Here is a 19,978-nt window from a genome sequence, read left to right as displayed (position 1 = left end):
TAGGATCTCCTTTCTCTTATGGAATATTTGTATTTTGACTCCCCGCTTTTAGACTGGCTTTATCGCTTTCTGATCTGTTCGTTTATATATGAGAGGAAGGAGAGAGAGGAGAAACCAGCCCCCACGACCCACGGAGCAGGATGGACACAGTGACTCTCAGAGACACACTGGAGCATGTCCTTACCGACAGCATCAGTCCCAGGCCTCCAATAACAGGGAAGGTGGACTTGGTGAGAGATGTTCTTTTTTGAAGTGTGATCAAAGCTCTAGGCCTCAGGATTATGAGAGAGATGCAGTTCTCTTCACTGCCGAGTTTAAGTGACCCCTATAATTGATAGGCATTGTAGTCGCTAAATGAACTTGTATAGTGGGGAAGATAAAAGGCCCCTTCTTTGAGGTAAAAAGTAAGCATGTCTCTCATTTGCAGTTGCCTTCATCTCCCATGGAGAAGTCAGCAGAGCTCTGACTGTGACCTCACAGCAGTTTCCATCCAATGACTCAGAAACAGCTCCCGGTTCTTCATACCCAACGTGAGGTCATTAGAATGCTCGAGTGAACGTCTGAGTTCCCCGTTTCATGGAGACGATGGCACCGAATGGAGAGGGAAACTTGCTTAGGAGGGATGTCTGGCTGGGAATCTTAAAGCCACAGAGAATATCTCAAAAGAGGAAAGTGACATTTTTGCAATGCGTTCACAGAAACATATTCAAGGATTCCAAGCTCTCCTGTATTTTGACATGTTTTCCTTGGCTTGCCTGAAGTATTTCTACATATGAATTTTTTGGTTACATACTTGTGCCTTTGATGATGTAGCAGCACACCCCAGGGAGGTGGGCACATTCCCAAATGAGGAAAACCAAGTCAAGTATCTTCACTTTTGAACTAAATAATTAATATGAAAAGTTGGGTCTCATTCTGTAAAAGGGAAGTAAGGGAGAGCAATAATGGAGGGTCTGAAGTGCTTAATCCTGAAAGCGTTTACCTATCGGAGGGGTTCCTGGTGCCCACATCGACTTTAAAGGCACTCGGAGCTTCCCTGACAGAGGAGGACCCTCCAGGGTGGCAGCGACGACTCCAAGAGCCGCCATGCTTCACTTCTTCCCTTCTCGACTGTAACAACTCATACATTTTGGTTTATCCTCAACTTGAGGATAATGGTGTAGAACTAAAACATTTTTCATTTAGTAAATAGATTTTACTTGAAATATGAACTCCATTAATTTTCCCAATCATGTGTAGGTCAAGTCATTAATTACTGAATGCCATGTGATGTCTTGCTTTGGTGATAAACTAGGCATGTCAGATGTTTTGTGTTATTTAAAAAAAAGTATTCTCAAGCCTCTTCAATAAAGCAATCTTAACTTTCCTTCTTGATGATGCTAGACGTTACAGCATGAATTTATGTATCTGGCATTAGGAATTGGAATTTAGAGTTTAGAGATTTTCAAATGTACTTCCTACAGTATGCCTAAAGTAAAATTGATGGAACAAAGTAGCTAACGAATAAAAATGTGGACTGTCAGCATTCCAATATCTGGTTAAAATTCAAAGGACTGAAACATTCCAAAAATACAACAGAGTCTATTTCAGAGTAATAAAAATAAATCCTTCTCTAAAGAATAAGAACATTAAGCATCTGTGATACTTGCTGCAACTTTAACTTTGAGTCTATAAGAACTGCACTAGGGATCATAAACTCAAATGCCAATGGGGCTAGGCCAGTAATATTAACTTTGGTGCATGAAAAATGAGGTGAAGTGGAGAGAGCTCTTATTACCTAGAATGGGCAGCTCCTCCTCAGCTCTGGCTAATTGCTATTGCTTGGAAAAGTGGACACGACCAATAGATCCATAGAACATGAACCTGACCCCCAAAGTCATATGTTTGTGCAAGTTCCCCTTCCATTGGGCTACCCGTTCACAGGATATTTTATCATAGGTATTATAGTTGCATCTCAAATAGATTTCACCAGGGAAACAGTCATGTCTGACATTTGGCTAGAGAAGTCAGTGATCCAAACTTTCCCTAAGGGCACCCAACAGAGAGGGAGTTGTCTGCTTTTCAACTGGTTAAACTTTCTTTGTTGGGGTACAAGTTAGACATCTAAAAACAATCTAAGCTATGAATGAAATAATTGCATAACTAGACACTATATAAATACTTACCACCTTTCATGAATATGTTTAGTGGCCTATATAATTTGGAGAAAAGTCTAAAGATAAATTTGTACATTCTTGGCTAAGTGTGTTATGCTGCTATTGTTAAATGTGTCGAGCTGGTTCTGACTCCCAGTGACCCCCCTACAGAAGAAGGACACACTGCTCAGTCCGGCACCCTCCTCACAGTTGCTGTCGCTTGAACCCATTGTCGCAGCCACTATGTCAATCCGCTTTGTCAAGGATATTGTTTTTTTTCCCACTCCCCCTCTACTTTGCCAAGCATGATGTCTCTTTCCAGAGACTTGTCTCTCCTAATAACATGTCCAAAGGATGTTCGAAAATCATGGTTAACTGTACACACTGTTATTCGTTATCAACCTTACTTTTATCTTCCAGATAATAGAGATCTTGAATTCATCATAGACTTAGAGCACAGAGAGCTAAAACTCAGTCCTTGATTTTGGTACTTTGGGTATCGCCTCTTTAATTGCAAGAGCACATGTTTATTTATTTTTGTTCTTTTATTTCTCCGTAGTCAGGCAGACCTGCCCACAAAATATCACTATCAATGTGAAGACTCTTTTAAATTAATTTTTTCATATTTTTTCACATTTCTCAATCAGCTTAATGTACATGCTCCAAATTCCTAACTCATTTAACTAAAATGAACCACTTAGCCTCTTCATGTATGATGAGGTTCTTCCTCAGGCTCCTTATCCAAAGGCACACTAGTTCTTTGTACTTAGCTTTGCTTATCTTATACCTAGGGGTTCATTCCATCAGTTTGATACTTTAGTCCAGTAGTTCTCAGCCTTCCTAATACCCGGACCCTTTAATACATTTCCTCATGTTGGAGTGACCCCCAACCCTAAAATTATTTTTGTTGCTACTTCATAGCTGTAATTTTGCTACTGTTATGAATTGTAATGTAAATAAATATCTGATATGCAGGATGCATTTTCATTGTTACAAATTGAACATAATTAAAACATAGTGCTTCATCACAAAACAGTATGTAATTATATATTATGAAATATTTATTTCTAATTACAAACAAATGAAATTTTGTCTTGAAGCATACTATCTTCAGTCTTTACGCAAGGTACTCACTGGTATGTGGGCATATCCGCATGTGGGCGGACCCATCTGGAGATGGATAGAGGAGCGGTGTTTGGGTTCCTAAGACCATCGGAAATACATGTTTTCCAATGGTCTTACACGACCCTTGTGAAAAGGTTGTTTGACCCCCCAAGGGATCGCTACCCACAGGTTGAGAACCATGGTCTTAGCCACTCTAGACAAGATAATATTATTTAAGGCTGAGCTAAAGGGTCATCTCTCCAGAAATGCGATCATGTTTACCTTCAGCTTCTGTTCCATTCCCCATGGATAGCATCCATACGTGTGTTATGGATATGTGTGTGTGTGTGTTTGTGTGTGTGTGTGTGTGTGTGTGTAGGGCAGGGTCTCAAATGTTGAGGCAATCTCTTTAATCTTACAGTGGTGCATTTCCTTGGCAGTTGCTTAGCATGCAACAAATGAACAAGCTCTCAAACTTGTGTTTCTCATTTTATACAGTTAAAACAAAACATGGTTTAATGTTGAGACTAGGTTTCCTCAAAGCATGTAAGACCCATATCATTGTAATAATAATACGAGATGTCGAGCTTGTAGTTTGGTTCTTAATCCAATTCCTTGTATATTGTATAAGCATTTTTGGAAACTGGCAACATTAATCAGAACAAAATGGGAACCCAAATTTGTGGTTCTAAATTAAATGCCTTGCTTTGTGCTTGGGCCTTAAGTGATCACTATGCATCTAGACCAACATTCCCATAGAGTTCATGTTCTGTACTCTCAAAATGGCTAGGTTAGTATAGACTAGGTCATTTAAAGATACCTGAGTCAATGCATTTCATACAGAACTCACCTAAAAGAAATCTTTGTTCTGTGGCCTTTATTAAATAGCTTTGTGCAATTAATAAATATGTATAGATAAACATGTTCAAACCTCCAAGAATGGGCCCTAAGCTCACACCATACAGCATTCATAACTACATTGGTGGGACAGAGGATTTCATCAATTTACGGTGACATGACTTGAGGTCATGATGTGGAACCAAATAGATGGCAACTCTGTTTCCCAATAAAGTCACCATTCAGAACCGAACACTCTGGGTTGCTCTTCCTTGATTCTGTCCATTGGACCCGAGGGTCTAAGGTTGTCACAGTGAAGTGGGATTCTGCAATCCACATCTCCAGGAGTTTTATGAACTCTGACTTTATCAAATAGTAGAGTATTCTTACAGTGACACATGCTGGTGAGGTCATCTAAAGATCTGCTTATACTTTCTTGGCTAAAAACAATACAAAAACAACAACAATGATGACAACAACAACAAAAAACACAGTTGCGATGCAGTTCCATCTATGGTGACCCCATATGTGTCATAGCTTAGCTGTGCTCCATAGAGTTTCCTGGCTGTGAGCTTTGGGAAGCAGACTGCCAGGCCTTTCCCCCAAGATGCTCAGGGGAGTTCAAGCTGCCATCTGTTCATTTAGTAACCAAGCACTAAATGACGTGTGTCACCCAGAGACTCCAACCAAAAAACAGAGGCCAAGATAATATTGTTTGAAGAGAACCATCCTTGTACTTATCTGTAACTGGGTAGTGGAAGCTTTGATGCTCAGTGAGACTAGTAATTGGTATGGAGGCCATTGCTGATCTCTGTAAGGAACAGCCTTGTAATGTCAATATGGGAAGGCCTCATCAACCACTGGGGTTTTCTTGCATATCCTCAGAAAACCCCCAAATCCCCACTGTCAAGTTATTTCTCACTCATAGCAACCTTGTAGGGCAAAGTAGAATTGCCCTTAGAATTCCCAAGGCTGTAAACCTTTACAGAATCCAACTGCCAAATCGCTCTCCCAAGTGACTATCTGTTGTCACTGCTGTTGCATGACCATCTGTTCTAGCGTTTACTGAGGTGGTGCTTTATTCTCGACTGCCTCTCTGTTCCGTTGTCTTGGTTATATTATGCTGTCTTCTCCCACATTGTAGATTGTCTTGCCCCTCATCATAATGAACACTAGTACACACTCTAACCAGTGACTTACCCTCCCTTCCCTACTATCAAAGAATGCTTCTCAAGGTCTTGATATTTTATGATATCCATCTCATTCACTATGTGTCCTTTTGTGATTGACATTTCATAAAATGTGCCTTCTGGTGTCACGTATGATGTGAGATGTTTCATGGATTCATGAATATCCTTTCTCATTGAATAGTACTCCATTGTACACATGTACCACAGCTTATTTACTTATTATTTCATTGGTGGGCACTTAGGTTGTTTCCATTTCTGCTCTTGTCAGTAATGTTGAGAGGACATGGGTGTACATGTATCTACTCAAGTTGCAACTCTTATTTCTCTAGGTTGTTTGTATCCCTAGGAAGGTGAGTGCTAGATTTTATGGTGTTTCTATTGTTTCCAAAGTTCCCAGTGATAACAGAACAAGAAGCTGAGAAGGCCCCATTTGAAACTAGGTACTCTGATTATAGAGCCTGAACGGTTCTGAAAAATCAACACGATTTATTAGTTTCTCATTCGTACCGTGCATTGCAAACAGTCCACTCTTGTAAGAAAAAGAATACTTAAAAAAGCAAAGGTACCAGATGGCCCAAACATTCCCTGACCACCTGACAATTTCTTGCTTAAAACTGTTCACTACAAATATTCTTTCTGGGAATACGTTTCATTCCAGTGTGTATACTTGACCATTTCAACCCTTGAGAGTGGTTCTGAAATGTTCTATTACCCAAAACACAATACAATAAATAAATACAATGAAGTAAATAACAGATATAAAGCGAGTCGCATGTTTTTTTTCCTGGTTTTCTAGTGCATATTACCAAAATGTGGCAGGAGACACAAAGCAAGCACATCCTTTTCAAAACCTGGCACCGACAGACTCCATGTAGAGTGATCACAAGCCTTCAATTTGTGAAATATGCAATGTGCAGCTTTTCTTTTTTTTTTCAAGTGCCACAGAACGGACTCCAGCTTCCCCCATTTAGCTTAGCAGCCGAGTGTTGGAAGCTTTTACATACTCCAGGGAATTCTTAATGCTATGGGCCAAACTTCCTGTCATGGAGTCCTTGCTGACTCACAGCGACGCTCTGGGACAGGGCAGAAGTGCTCCTGTGAGTTTCTGAGCTTGGGAGTGGAAAGCCCCATCTTTCTCCCGAGGAGTGGCCGATGGTTTCAAACCGCTGGCCTCGTGGTTAGCAGCCGACTGCAAATTTTGTGCCCACATAACTATCTTACAGGAGGTCTGTCACCCCTTTGCTTCTCCCTTCTTGGTCCGTTACATCCCATCTGTTCTCAGCAGAACTAGGTCAGAGAAGTCTTTGCTGGGGATGATGGCTTAATACTCTGAATCAGCCCTTTTACGGATTTTCTTATTTTCAAGGCTTGTTCATTTATCTTTTACCACAGCCGCAGCCGCATGCCACGGGCCCAGAGTTCTGAGTCATGGTCTTTACTTGCGTCACAGAACGTTACAATGACAAGGGAAATTATTTTATTTATTATCTGCCACACACGGTACACAGATCTACTGGGCAAAGTAGATTCCCTGCCTTCTGGGTGGAAATTTTCAGAACAATCTGTAGCTCAGTATTGGCTAGAGGGAAATGAAACCATCTGGCCAGAAGTACTAGAAATAACTCATTGACATGTGCAATGAGATGATAGAGGATAAGTGATAGAGCCTCGGTTCCTATTGACCTTTCCAAATGCTCTTCAGTTTGTGGACAGTCCACGTTGGTCACCTTAATTAGCCCAGCTTATGAAGCAAACCCTGACAGGGAGTCAGAGACCAGTGTTTTGCTGTCTTCTCAGAAGACCACAGGTTTTTAAGGCTGTACTCTAACCTGTGTCCTTGGGATAGCCACGTACAGTCACTTGCTTCCGTACAAATTACAGCCTAGGAAGCTCACTGGGATAAGTCTGTGTCACATAGGATCACTATGAGTCACAAGGGACTCAATTGCACACAGAAACAATATAGATTCTCTGAGCATTTCCCCCCTTTTGTTTCTGGGTTAATATCTTTCTTTCTTTCTTTTTTATATTTTCCCGCACCGCACCCCACCCCACCCACCACCCCGAAACCCTGTGTTAATATCTTTCATGACACATTTTGTTTTCTCCCTGATCAGTTATCACACCCATGAATCATCCCCTTTCTCCATATTTTCCACATGTCTGGCATTTGTCTGCTGTCATATATTAAATCAATCTTATGCCCTTTGTATCTGGCCAAGCAGGGATCCTTTGTTCCATACATTTTAAAATCTTCCAGCATTCCATGAAGCCTTCCTTGACAAACCGCAAGGCACTTGATTTTACCCCCTTTTCTCCCCCCATGATTTTCCTTTGCTAATATAGAATGCTGACTTACTTACCTTGTTTGAAAACTTTTCATTGTATTAGGATGATAGGTAGTAAAATACATGCATCATAACTATACAGCTAGCTGAATCATCTCAATCTGAACACCCAATGTAACCAGAGCGTATTTCAGGAAACAAAACATTATCCTGACTTCTAACAGCATAAATTAATTTAGCCTGTTTCTGAACTTTATATAAATGGAATCACACCATATGTACTCTTGCCTAAAATAATTTTTTTCTTACAGCTTAAAATTGAGATATCAATAAGATTGAAATATGCCATTTATGCCTTTGGTATGCATCCTTGAATTTCTTTTCTTTTTCTTTTTTTAGTTGTTAAGGAAAATGAAATTGGATGTTAAGTCTGATTTTGCTGATTGCTCTTGTTAGTCTTTCTTCAGACACGTGCCTATCTCTACAGTTTTCTACAAATTGGAGGTCGGATATAGAGACCTGATCAAATTCAGGTGTCCTATAAAGTCTGGCTCTCTCTTTTCCTGATGTCATCAGCCTCTGATAATGATGATCGAGCTCTTAGATAAAGATAGTGACGGAAGCAGAGGTCAAGTGACTTGACCAATATCTTAAAGCAGGCAAATGGCAAAGCCAAAAGCAGCACCAAGGTCTCCTGGAGTCTAACGCAGGGCTATTTACACAACAGAGTAGAATTAGGAATTAGAATAGACCTTTAAACAAAGGACAAATACAAATATCATTCGTTACTGTTGTGTTCTAGCAAATCAATTCCAACTCATAATGACACTTTATGACAGAGGGGAATTGTCACATAAAGTTTTATAGACTGTAATCTTTTTTTGCTGTTGTTGTTGCTTAAAATGTAACCTGATTGGTTACATATAATTTTTTAATTAAAAAATTTTATCACTTTATTGGGGGCTCATACAGCTCTTATCACAATCCATACATCCATCCATTGGGTCAAGCACATTTGAACATATGTTGTCATCATCATTTTAAAAAGATTTTCTTTCTACTTAAGCCCTTGGTATCAGCTCTTCATTTTCCCCCCTCCTTCCCCCACTCTCCGTCCCTCATGAACCCTTGATAATTTATAAATTATTAATATTTTGTCATTAAAAAAAACATTTTATTAGGGGCTCATACAACTCTGATCACAATCCATACATATACATACATCAATTGTATAAAGCACATCTGTACATTCTTTGCCATAATAATTTTCAAAGCATTTGCTCTCCACTTAAGCCCTTTGCATCAGGTCCTCTTTTGTCCCCCTCCCTCCCTGCTCCCCCCTCCCTCATGAGCCCTTGATAATTTATAGATTGTTATTTTGTCATATCTTGCCCTATCTGGCGTCTCCCTTCACCCCCTTCTCTGTTGTCCATCTCTCAGTGAGGAGGTCACATGTAGATCCTTGTAATCGGTTCCCCCTTTCCAACCGACTCACCCTCTACTCTCCCAGTATCGCCCCTCATACCCCAGGTCCTGAAGGTATCGTCTACCCTGGATTCCCTGTGCCTCCAGCTCCTACATGCACCAGTGTACAACCTCTGCTCTATCCAGTCTTGCAAGGTAGAATTCGGATCTGGGAGAAAGCTGTATTCTTCATCGGTACTACATCGTACCCTGACTGACTCATCTCCTTCCCTAAACCCCTCTGTGAGGGGGGTCTCCAGGGCCGACAAATGGGCTTTGGGTCTCCACTTCCCCCTTCATTCACTATGGTGTTCTTTTTTTTTTGCAAAAAAAAGGATATATATATATATATATGGTATATATATGTGTATATATATATATATATATATATATATATATACCATAGTGAATGAAGGGGGAAGTGCAGAGTGGAGACCCAAGGCCCATTTGTTGGCCACTGGAGATCCCCTCATAGAGGGGTTTAGGAGAGGAGATGCGTCAGTCAGGGTGCGATGTAGTACCTATGAAGAATACAGCTTTCTCCCAGATCCTGGATGCTTCCTTCCCCCAACTACCATGATCCGAATTCTACCTTGCAGGACTGGATAGGGCAGAGATTGTACACTGGTGTATGTGGGAGCTGGAGGCACAGGGAATCCAGGGTGGACGATACCTTCAGGACCAGGGGTGTGAGGGCGATGCTGGGAGAGTGGAGGGTGAGTGGGTTGGAAAGGGGGAACAGATTACAAGGATCCACATGTGACCTCCTCCCTGGGAGATGGATGGCAGAGAAGGGGGGGGGGGGCGGAAGGGAGACTCTGGATAGGGCAAGATATGACAAAATAGCAATCTATAAATTATCAAGGGCTCATGAGGGAGGGGGGGAGCGGGGAGGGAGGGGAAAAAAAAGAGGACCTGATGCAAAGGGCTTAAGTGGAGAGCAAATGCTTTGAAAATGATTAGGGCAAAGAATGTATGGATGTGTTTTATACAATTGATGTATGTATATGTATGTATTGTGATAAGAGTTGTATGAGCCCCTAATAAAATGTAAAAAAAAAGAAACACTGACACCTGTGCACAATGTTCTTTGCAGTATTATTTTCAATAGCTGAAAGATTGAAATAACCAATTGCTCATCACCAGATGAGAGGGTAAATAAAATATGGTACATACATACTTGGACAGATCTTGAAAACATTAGGCTTAGTGAAATCAGTCAATCATATAAGGAGAGTTATTGGTTGACCCCTGTCTATGAAATAGCAAAGGATTTGGGCTGCTAAATGCAATGTCAGTGGTTTAAACTCGCAGCTGCTCCTAAAGATTTACTGGATGACAGTGATATTTAGAATAGGCAAGTGTATAGAGTCCAAAATTCCTTAGGGGGTTGAAGGAAGGGGGAAAGAAGCACTGAGCTTTCATCAAGGGTGATGGAAATTTTGGAAATGGGCAGTGGTGATGATTGTGCAACACGATGAACATAGCTAAAGTCCCTGAATTGTACATGGCAAAAACATTGAAATGGAAATTATGTGTCTTACTTAAGTATTTATTTAGCCCACCCGCATGCATAAATAAAAAATCCATTGCTCTATCATTTCTGAATGCTATTTACATAGTTTTATGTGCTATTGACTCAAATAGCTGACCCTTGTTTTTTATGATCCCTTTGTTTGGAAGGCATGGACTAAGTTTCTGGTTGCTTCTGTAATGCATAATACTATTTAATTATAACATTATTCATAATGAAAGTGGTTTTAAGTGACAAGAAGAGAAAGGGTATTCTTTATTACCACATGCAATTTAGAAGGATATCTATTAAATTCTGTTAAATTTGTAATTAAAAAGCACATACCATGTACTCAACGGTGTAGTAACATAAATTTTTAAAAAATGAGATAAAATCCCTACCATCGAAGAGCTCCTAAATGCTTAAAAATGAATCTTACATTTTAAATTAACATGGTTAAAATATGCTTAAAAATGAATCTTACATTTTAAATTAATATGGTTAGTGGGAAAGTACTAGTCTGGTCTGAGCACAGGGCTGCAAGTTAGTTTATCTGTGTTGTTTTGGGCCCTGTGACAATGGGTAGTGAGTGTAATGACCTCAGTTATTAGTTTCTTTATCTATTAAAAATGATTTGAGAATGATGATGGCAGCAAATGTACAAATGTGCTTGACACAATGGATGGATGGATGGATTGTGATAAAAGCTGTATGAGCTCCCAATAAAGTGATTAAAAAATAAAATTGGCACAGACTGACTTTGCTTTGCCTCACAAAGTGAGTATGAAGTTTTGATGAAATAATGATAGTGGACGATTATTATACTAGAGGAGCTATTACATCACACTTGCTTGGACATTGGAAAAGAGGCAGAAATCACAATCCATACATAGATCCATTGTGTCAAGCATATTTGTACATTTGTTCCCATCATCATTCTCAAAATATTTGCTTTCTACTTGAGCCCTTGGTATCAGCTCCTCATTTTCCCCCTCCCTTCCCGCTCTCCCCACCTTCATGAACCCTTGCTAATTTATAAATTATTATTATTTTGTCATATCTTACACTGTCTGTCATCTTCCTTCACCCACTTTTCTGTTGTCAATTCCCAGCGTGGGGGTTCTATGTAGATCCTTGTAATTGGTTCCTCTTTCTACCCACCCTTCCCACACCCTCCCAGTATCGCCACTCTCAGCACTGGTCCTGAAGGAATCATCTGTCCTGGATTCCCTGTGTTTCCAGTTATTATCTGTACCAGTGTACATCCTCTGGTTTAGCTGGATTTGTAAGGTAGAATTGGGATCATGATAGTGGGGGGCTGGCAGGAAGCATTTAGGAACTAGAGGAAAGTTGCATGTTTCATTGTTGCTACACTGCACCCTGACTGGCTCATTTCCTCCCCGCGACCCTTCTGTAAGGCGATGTCCAATGCCTACAGATGGATCTTGGGTCCCTAATCTGCACTCCCCCTCATTCTCAATGACTTGAATTTTTGTTCTTTGATGTCTGATAACCTGATCCCTTTGGCACCTCGTGATCACGCAAGCTGGTGTATTTCTTTCACGTGGGCTTTGTTGCTTCTCAGCTAGATGGCCGCTTGTTTATCTTCAAGCCTTTAAGACTCCAGGCACTATATATTTTGATAGCCAGGCACTTTATCAACTTTCTTCACCACATTTGCTTATGCATCCACTTTGTCTTCAGCGATCATGTTGGGAAGGTGAATATCATGGAATGCCATTTTAGTAGAACAAAATATTCTTGCATTGAAGGAGTACTTGAGTGGAGGCCCAATGTCCATCTGCTACCTTAATACAAACCTATAAATATATGCACATAGATCTATTTCCCCATCATCATGTATAAATATATTTACATATGTACATGTCTGTATTTAGATCTCTATAATTGCCCCTTGCCTCCTAATTCTTTCCTCTATTTCCTTTTACTTTCCTCTTGTCCCACTATCATGCTCAGCCGTCATTTGGGTTTCAGTAATTCCTCATGGTTATATTACCCTAGATCAAGCCCTACCAGACCTGCTACCCCCTTCTCACCACTGATTTTGGATCACTTGTTGTTCCCTTGTCCCTGGGTTTGTTAACACCACTTCCTTCCCCCAACCTCCCCCTTTCCCATGTCCTGCCAGAACCGTTGGTCCTGTTGTTTTCTCCTCCAGATTGTTTCTCCTCCAGATTGTTTATCCCGCATATCTAGCATATCTATATAAACCTGAGGAAATAATAACATGTACAAAAACAAGATGGAACAAAACAAAGCAATAAAAGAAAAGAAAACAAAACAACAACAACAAACCCATGACAGAAAAAAAGAAAAGCCTGTAAATAGTTCAAGGACTGTATGTTGGCTTTAAGGGTTTTTTTCTGGTCGAGTCTGGTGGGGTGCCATGACCTGGTCCCAAAGTCTATTTTCAGTTCTCCCTTGGGACTTCCTTGCTCTGTCCCCCTTGCTGTTCTGCTGCAAGCCCTTTGTGTTTTGTCTCAGTATGGTGGGGTCAGATCGGGCACAATCACACAGTGTCTCCAGTGTTGTCCCTGTAGGGCTATGGGTCAATAAGGGATACCACGTCTCATAGTGGGGCCAGCCCTATGGTCCTTTCTGTGCACTGGCTGCTCTGAGCCGGGATATCTTCCTCAGGGCTTGGTGTGCCAGCATGTGCTCCACTCTCTCTTCCTCCCCCTTCATCTGCTCCCGTGTGCTCTGATCAGACACGTCCCTCTCCCTGAGCTGCAGATTCAGTGCTTTCCTCGGAAGTAAATTCTCCCGTGGGAAGGGGCAGCTGTCCAGGTAGTTGGGATTGGGGTTGGCCCCTCAGACCACTCCACTGGTTCCCTACTTCATGCTGGTATGTTGCATTCACGTCTTAGAGCACAGGATTAAAGTCTGGTCCCTCTTTCCCTGTGGAGAGATGAACAATACCCTCCCCTTGGGTGGGTTAGTGCCCTTTCCTCCCTGCTATCCATATCTTTTTTTTCTCCCCCCCCCTTTTTAGTTGGCTACCTTATGTATCCCTGAATTTGGTCTGACCCCTGCCATAGTACCTGGTCCTCACCCCAGGAATGTTTGTATACTGTAGCTTTTTCCCTATGCCCCCTTTGCATTTTTTTTAAGCTTACCTTAGAGGACTCATGTTGTACTTGTCCTTTTGTGCCTGACTTACTTCGCTTAGCATAATTTCCTCCAGTTCTCCCTGTGAGGCAATGTGCTTCATGCGTTCAGCCCCACTTTTTAGCAATGCGTAGTATTCCATTGTATGTATATACCACATTTTAAAATCCCTTCATCAGTTGATGGAAATTTGGTTCCTTGCAATTGTGAACTGTGCCGCAATGAACACTGGAGCACAGATGTCTGGCCGTGGTTTGTTTCTTGCCTCTTCTGGGTATGTGCCCAGTAGGGGCATTGCTGGGTTGTATGGTAACTCAATTTCTATCTGTTTTAGATATCGCCAAATTGATTTCCATGTGGCTGTACCTACTTACACGTCCACTAGTAGTGGATAAGAGTTCCTGTCTCCCCACAGTCCTTCCAACACTTGTTGCTTTTTGATTTTTTGAATTGGGCTACCTTTGAGGGTGTCAGGTGGTATCTCATAGTTGTTTTAATTTGCATTTCTCTTATGGCTAATGATCAGGAACACTTTCTCATATGTTTGTTGGCCATTTGGATTTCTGCCCCTGTGAAACTTCTGTTCAGGTCCTTTGCCCACCTCCTCAGTGGGCAATTAATTTTTTTCTTTTGGGAAGCTAACGGAGTAGTGTAGATTTAGAGTAAGGCCTTTGTCTGATGTGTCATTGCTAAAGAGGTTTTCCCAGTCTGTGGACTCTCTTATTACTCTCTTGGTGAATTCTTTCGATGTACACAGGTGTTTTATTTTCAGTAGATCCTACTTGTCAGTTTGTGACTCATCCGTATTTGTGTCCTTCCCTATTTCTGATAGTCTATGTAATCCCTGTGCCAAAGTTCTCAGGTTGGTCCCAATTCCCTCATTGATGGCCCTAATAGTTTGGGGATTTACATTGAGGTCTGTGATCCACCTTGAGTTTATTCTTGTGCATGGAGTGAGATAAGGGTCTTGCTTAATTTTTCTGCAGATAGATATCCATTTTTCCCCAGCAGCACTTATTGAAGAGGGCATCTACTTCCCATTTGATATTTTTGGGGCCCTTATCAAAAATCATTTGTCTGTATGCTGATGTTTTAATTTCTGGGTTTTCAGCTCTTTTTGATTGGTCTGAATATTTGCCATTATATGGTGCCACACTGTTTTGACCACTGTGGCTGTATAATATTTACTAAAGTCAGGTAAAGCAAGCCCTCCCACTGCGTCCTTCTTGAGGAGTTCTCTGTTAATTCTGGGCTTTCCCCCATTCCATATGAAGTTGGTAGTCAGTTTTTTTCCATTTCCTTGAAGAAAGATGAGGGTAATTTTATCGGGATTGCATTAAACTTACATAGTGCCTTGGACAGAACTGACATCTTTACTATATTTTGTCTTCAAATCCATGAACATGGGACATTCTTCCATTTATTGAGGTCACTCTTGGTTTCTTGTAATAATGTTCTGTCAGATTCCTGTTTTCTAGGCTACCCATCACAAATTCATTTGGTCTTTCTTTCCATGTATTAATCCTAAACTTATACATAAAAATAAACATTTAATCCATGTAGGAATTTGTTTGTCTTAAATATACAGGTTGAATGCTTTCCAGGAGATATTTTAGTTCTTAACTATTATCTTATCTTAAGTTGTTCCTAAAAATGCCAAACTTGCCAATATTCATCTTAATTCCACTCATGGCTCTGCTATCTTTAAAATATAATAAGCTCCAGGTTCATGGGGCTTATATGCATCAAGTTAGAATTTTTTTTTAAAGCATGAAGCTTATGGACTCTTTCTGAAGTTGTGTGCATCACTTTAGCACCTAAAACCACATTGTTACATCTAAATGCATAAAAGACTGGGGATCGTGTACCCAGGAAGAGAAAAATTGGGTGCAGGACACAGCTAATTAGACTCCCTTGCATTTGTTTAAATACGCCATGCTGATTGCTTTTGATATTGTGAAGATCACCCTGGTGGCACAATGGTTAAGTGCTCAGTTGCTCACTGAAACATTGGCATGAAAACCCACCCAGCAGCTCTGTGTTAGAAACGACCTGAGGATCCACTCTCTTAGAGACGCTAGCTTAGGAAACACTGTGGGGTCACTCTGCTCTGTCATGTAGGGTCCCTATGAGTTGGAGTCAATTTGACATCATACAACAATGATCACAATGAGCTCATAAAGATATAAACACGAAGACTGACAAAACACAAAATAAAGTTAAAAGGCAAGTACAGCAGAAAGAAAATGTTTATAATGTCCCTTCATGTTTGAAGGAATGATGTCATACTATGGTTGACTCAAATCGAAGTAATAGTCAACTACATTTTTTACTTAAAAAAAAACAACAACTCCCCTGCCCTATTTCTGTGATTATGCAATTGTTTTGAAAAGCTAGTCACACAGTTAAATTTATGTAATGTTAGTTTGGGCCGGTCATCCTACATCTTCCACACTATTCGCTTATATATTAGACAGCTTTGCAGCAGTCACACAGCAACCTTGGCCTCCTCTTTTGCTCGGCACAGATAACACATGCAAAGAAAAGGTACAAAATGTGTGATATAATGCTAATTCGTGTCTCTGGAGTGTTTGCATTTTTCCTAGGCACTGCTAAATGCTTATTTAATTTTCATATGATTTATTTTTTTAACTTTAAAGGTGAGGCTTAGAGAGGCTAAATCACTTTTCCAAAGCCACATGGCTACTTTGCTACTGTCAAAGTCAGGGTTGGAATCTCTGTCTGTCCTATTTCAAAGATTACATTTCAGTGGTTCTCTCATGCCACCTCCTATGAATTACAGCCTAGGATATCCCACACAGGGCCGCTGTAAGTCAGAATTTGGTCAATGGTGCTTAACAAAAATAATTATGCAGGCAAAATATTTGCTAACCAAAAAGGCAACCTCACTGCCACTGGATTGATTGCGACTCATAGAGACCATTCTGAGTCTTTAAAGCTCTCTCGTCTTTCTTCTGTGGAGCAGTTGGTTGGGTTGAACCACCAACTTCACAGTTACTTGATATGTCAAGGGTTTATGCATCATGTTTTCGCTGAGAAGACCCACATTCTATAAGTACTAATCTTTTGAGAGTTGGCAGACAATGAAGAGCTTGTGTGCCATACAAATAAGACTTAGGGGTGCAGGAAATGTAGGTTTCATATTCTGTTACTGTCATTGACAATATAAACATGCTCTTTTTCTTGATTGCATTGAACTGTTTCAGAAACCATATATACTCGCGTATAAGTCAACCTGAACATCAGTCTAGGCACCTAGTTTTACCACAAACACTGCATAAAAAATGCACTGGAAAAACCCAGCTTACACGCGAGTATATACAGTATTTTGTTTTTCTCCCCATAGAGAACTTTACAGTTTTTCTGCATGCATTATTAGGAATATTGATGAAGAGCAGCAATAGTATTCTCTTTAAGGTCTGTTGCACCTCTCAAAAGGTCTTGATTTAAAAAAATTGCTAGTATATATGTAATGAAAATTTAACTTTATTTAAAATGTTATTGACATCAGTTCATTGGAGCAGGAATAAATCATAAAATATTTAAAACCTGATTTTGAATTAAGATCATTCACTTATATTATTTGTATAATTAAAAAATTACTGTATAGATTATGTTTTAAATAATTTTTACTGCAGTTAATATATCTCAGTCTTTGAAGGCTTTATGAATCATTTTCTTTTAACCCCTGGAAAAAGCATGGATTAAGATACAATCGGCCCTTTAGTTTAGAAATAGAGATGAGGATATACGTATCTCCAAGCCAACTATGGCCTCTTTTTATATTAAAAGTGGAGTTAGAAATAGTATGCAGCATTTTTATCATATTAGCTATTTATGGAAACCTTGAACAAATTTAGGTCTATTTTAAAGGCCACCTTACCCTACTTCTGGAGAAGAGAGAACTACGAATCAGGTCACAGTAGGTTTCAAAAATTACTTGGTTTTGGATAATTGCAGAAAAAGAACAAACAACTTATCAAAGTCCTGAATCTTAAGCTTGGTTACCGTTTTCATTAGGTGTTATCAAGTTGACTGCACCCCCAAGTGCAACAGAATTAAACACTGCGTGGTCTTGTGCCATCCTGACAATGTTCCCCTATGGTTACGCCCATTGTTGCATTCACTGTTACAATCTATTTTATTGAGTGGCTTCCTCTCTTTTGCTGACCCTCTACTTTACCAATTATGATGTCTTTCTCCAGGAATTGGTCCTTCCTTCCAACATGACCAAACTGTGTGAGATGAAGTCTTGCCACCCTCCCCTCGAAGGAACATTCCAGCTGTCCCTCTTCCAAGATAGGCTTGTTCTTCTAACAGTCCACGATGTAGTCAATACACTTTATCAACACAATTCACAAGCATCAACTCTTCTTTAGTCTTCCTTTTACATGGTTTAGCTTTTTCATGTCTTTGAGTAAGTTGAAAATTTCCTGGGTTAGATCAGGTGCACTTTAGTCCTCAAAATGATATCTTTGTTCTTTAAGGAGGTTTTTATACAATGTAATCATTTGATTTCTTCTCTGCTACGTTCAAGAGCGTTGACTCTGATTCCAAGTGAAAGACATTCCTTGGTCTTATTTGAATTGGTCTTATTTGTAGATAGATAGATAGATAGATAGATAGATAGATGATAAATAGATAGAGACATTATCTTATCACTGACAGCACTGTATTTCAGGATCGGTCTGATATTTCTAATATTCTTCATCAGCACCACAATTTAAATGCATCCATTCTTCTCCAGCCTATCTTATCAAGTGTCCAACTTTCACATGCATATGAGGCAATTGAAACTACCATGACTTGGGTCAGGTGCACCTTAAGTTATAGCAACTTAAAATGATCATTCTCACATTTAGCTTGAAATTTGTGTTTTGCTTTCTTTTTCAGGAACTGATCCAGGTGTGCAGATACTGACATTACCCTGTGGGAGGTCACTGACAGACTGCACAGGCAATGAGAATGACGCAGAGAAGGGACAGTGGATCCCTCGTTATCCAGATTATGTGGTTCTTTGCTTTGTGCCGGGAACACACAGTCACAAGGGAAGGACTGAAGGATCAGTTTTACTATCGTCCAGAACGCACTGCAAATTGGATTGTTATAGAACAAGCTAGGTTAAAACCCAACACTTAATCATTTGATCTTTTGATCCATTTAAAATCTGTTCTAGTTTTAAATTTTTCTTGTTTTCTTTTCTATTGAGGTTCTTCTCTCATTTATTTTGTGATTGCTGTTTTGTTTTTAATATCTTCTCCAGTACACGAAATCTAGGATAGGTAAATCTATAGAAACATTAAGGAGATTAATGGCTCACTGGGGAGGAGAGGAGAAATTGGAGGAAAATGGGGAGCTGATAACAATGAGGACAAGAAGAAAGAATACATTCTAGAACGGATAGCAGTGATGATTGTACAACTCTTTTTAATATGCCTGAACCATTGAAGCATATATGTGAATTATATGTCAATAAGACTATTAAGAGTGAACCTCCAATCGATACCCACATCTGTTGCTATTTCGTTGAGTTGGATTCATAGCGAACCTTTAGGACAGAGTAGAACTGGCCCAGTGGGTTTTCAAGGCTGTAAATCTTTATGGAATCAGATTGCAACACTTTTCTGCTGTGATTATTTGATGATGGCTTTAACCATGTGCTTATCAAGGCTTCTTAAAGATGGATTTAGAGAGGGAGGGAGAGCGGGGAGGAAGGGGAAAACATGAGGAGCAGATGCCAGGGGTTTAGATGGAGAACAAATGTTTTGAGAATGATGAGGGCAATGAATGTACAAATGTGCTTTACACAATTGATGTATGTATGGATTGTGATAAGAGTTGTATGGGCTTCTAATAAAATGATTTGAAAAAAGATGGAGTCAGTAATGCCTTTCCCAGGGGACTTTTCTGTTGGTGAGTGTCATCCTTGCCTCTCAGGAACATGCTGGCTGTCCTGCTTCTAACGTAGATCTGTTTGTTCTTTTGGCAGTCCATGGTACTTTCCATAGTCTTTCCCAGCACCTTCATTCAAACACATTGACTTTCCCTGTCTGTAATATTAAAAATATTGTTATCATTTGAATATTCTGTTGGGTCACTTTTCTTTGGAACGGGTTTCTATGGCTCTCTTCCAATCAGTTGGCCAAATAGTTGTCTTCTAAATCATTTGCCTTATTGAAACATTTCAATTGATAGTCCACCCGTTCCTTGAGTCTTGTTTTGGGCTAATGAACTGAGGGCAGCTTGAACATCACCCTTCAAGACCATTGCGTCTGGCTCACGTGCTACCTTCTGAAA

The sequence above is a fragment of the Tenrec ecaudatus genome, chromosome 4 (assembly GCF_050624435.1).
Source record: "Tenrec ecaudatus isolate mTenEca1 chromosome 4, mTenEca1.hap1, whole genome shotgun sequence".
Classification (NCBI taxonomy): Eukaryota; Metazoa; Chordata; class Mammalia; order Afrosoricida; family Tenrecidae; genus Tenrec; species Tenrec ecaudatus.
This window is presented reverse-complemented; position numbering follows the sequence as displayed.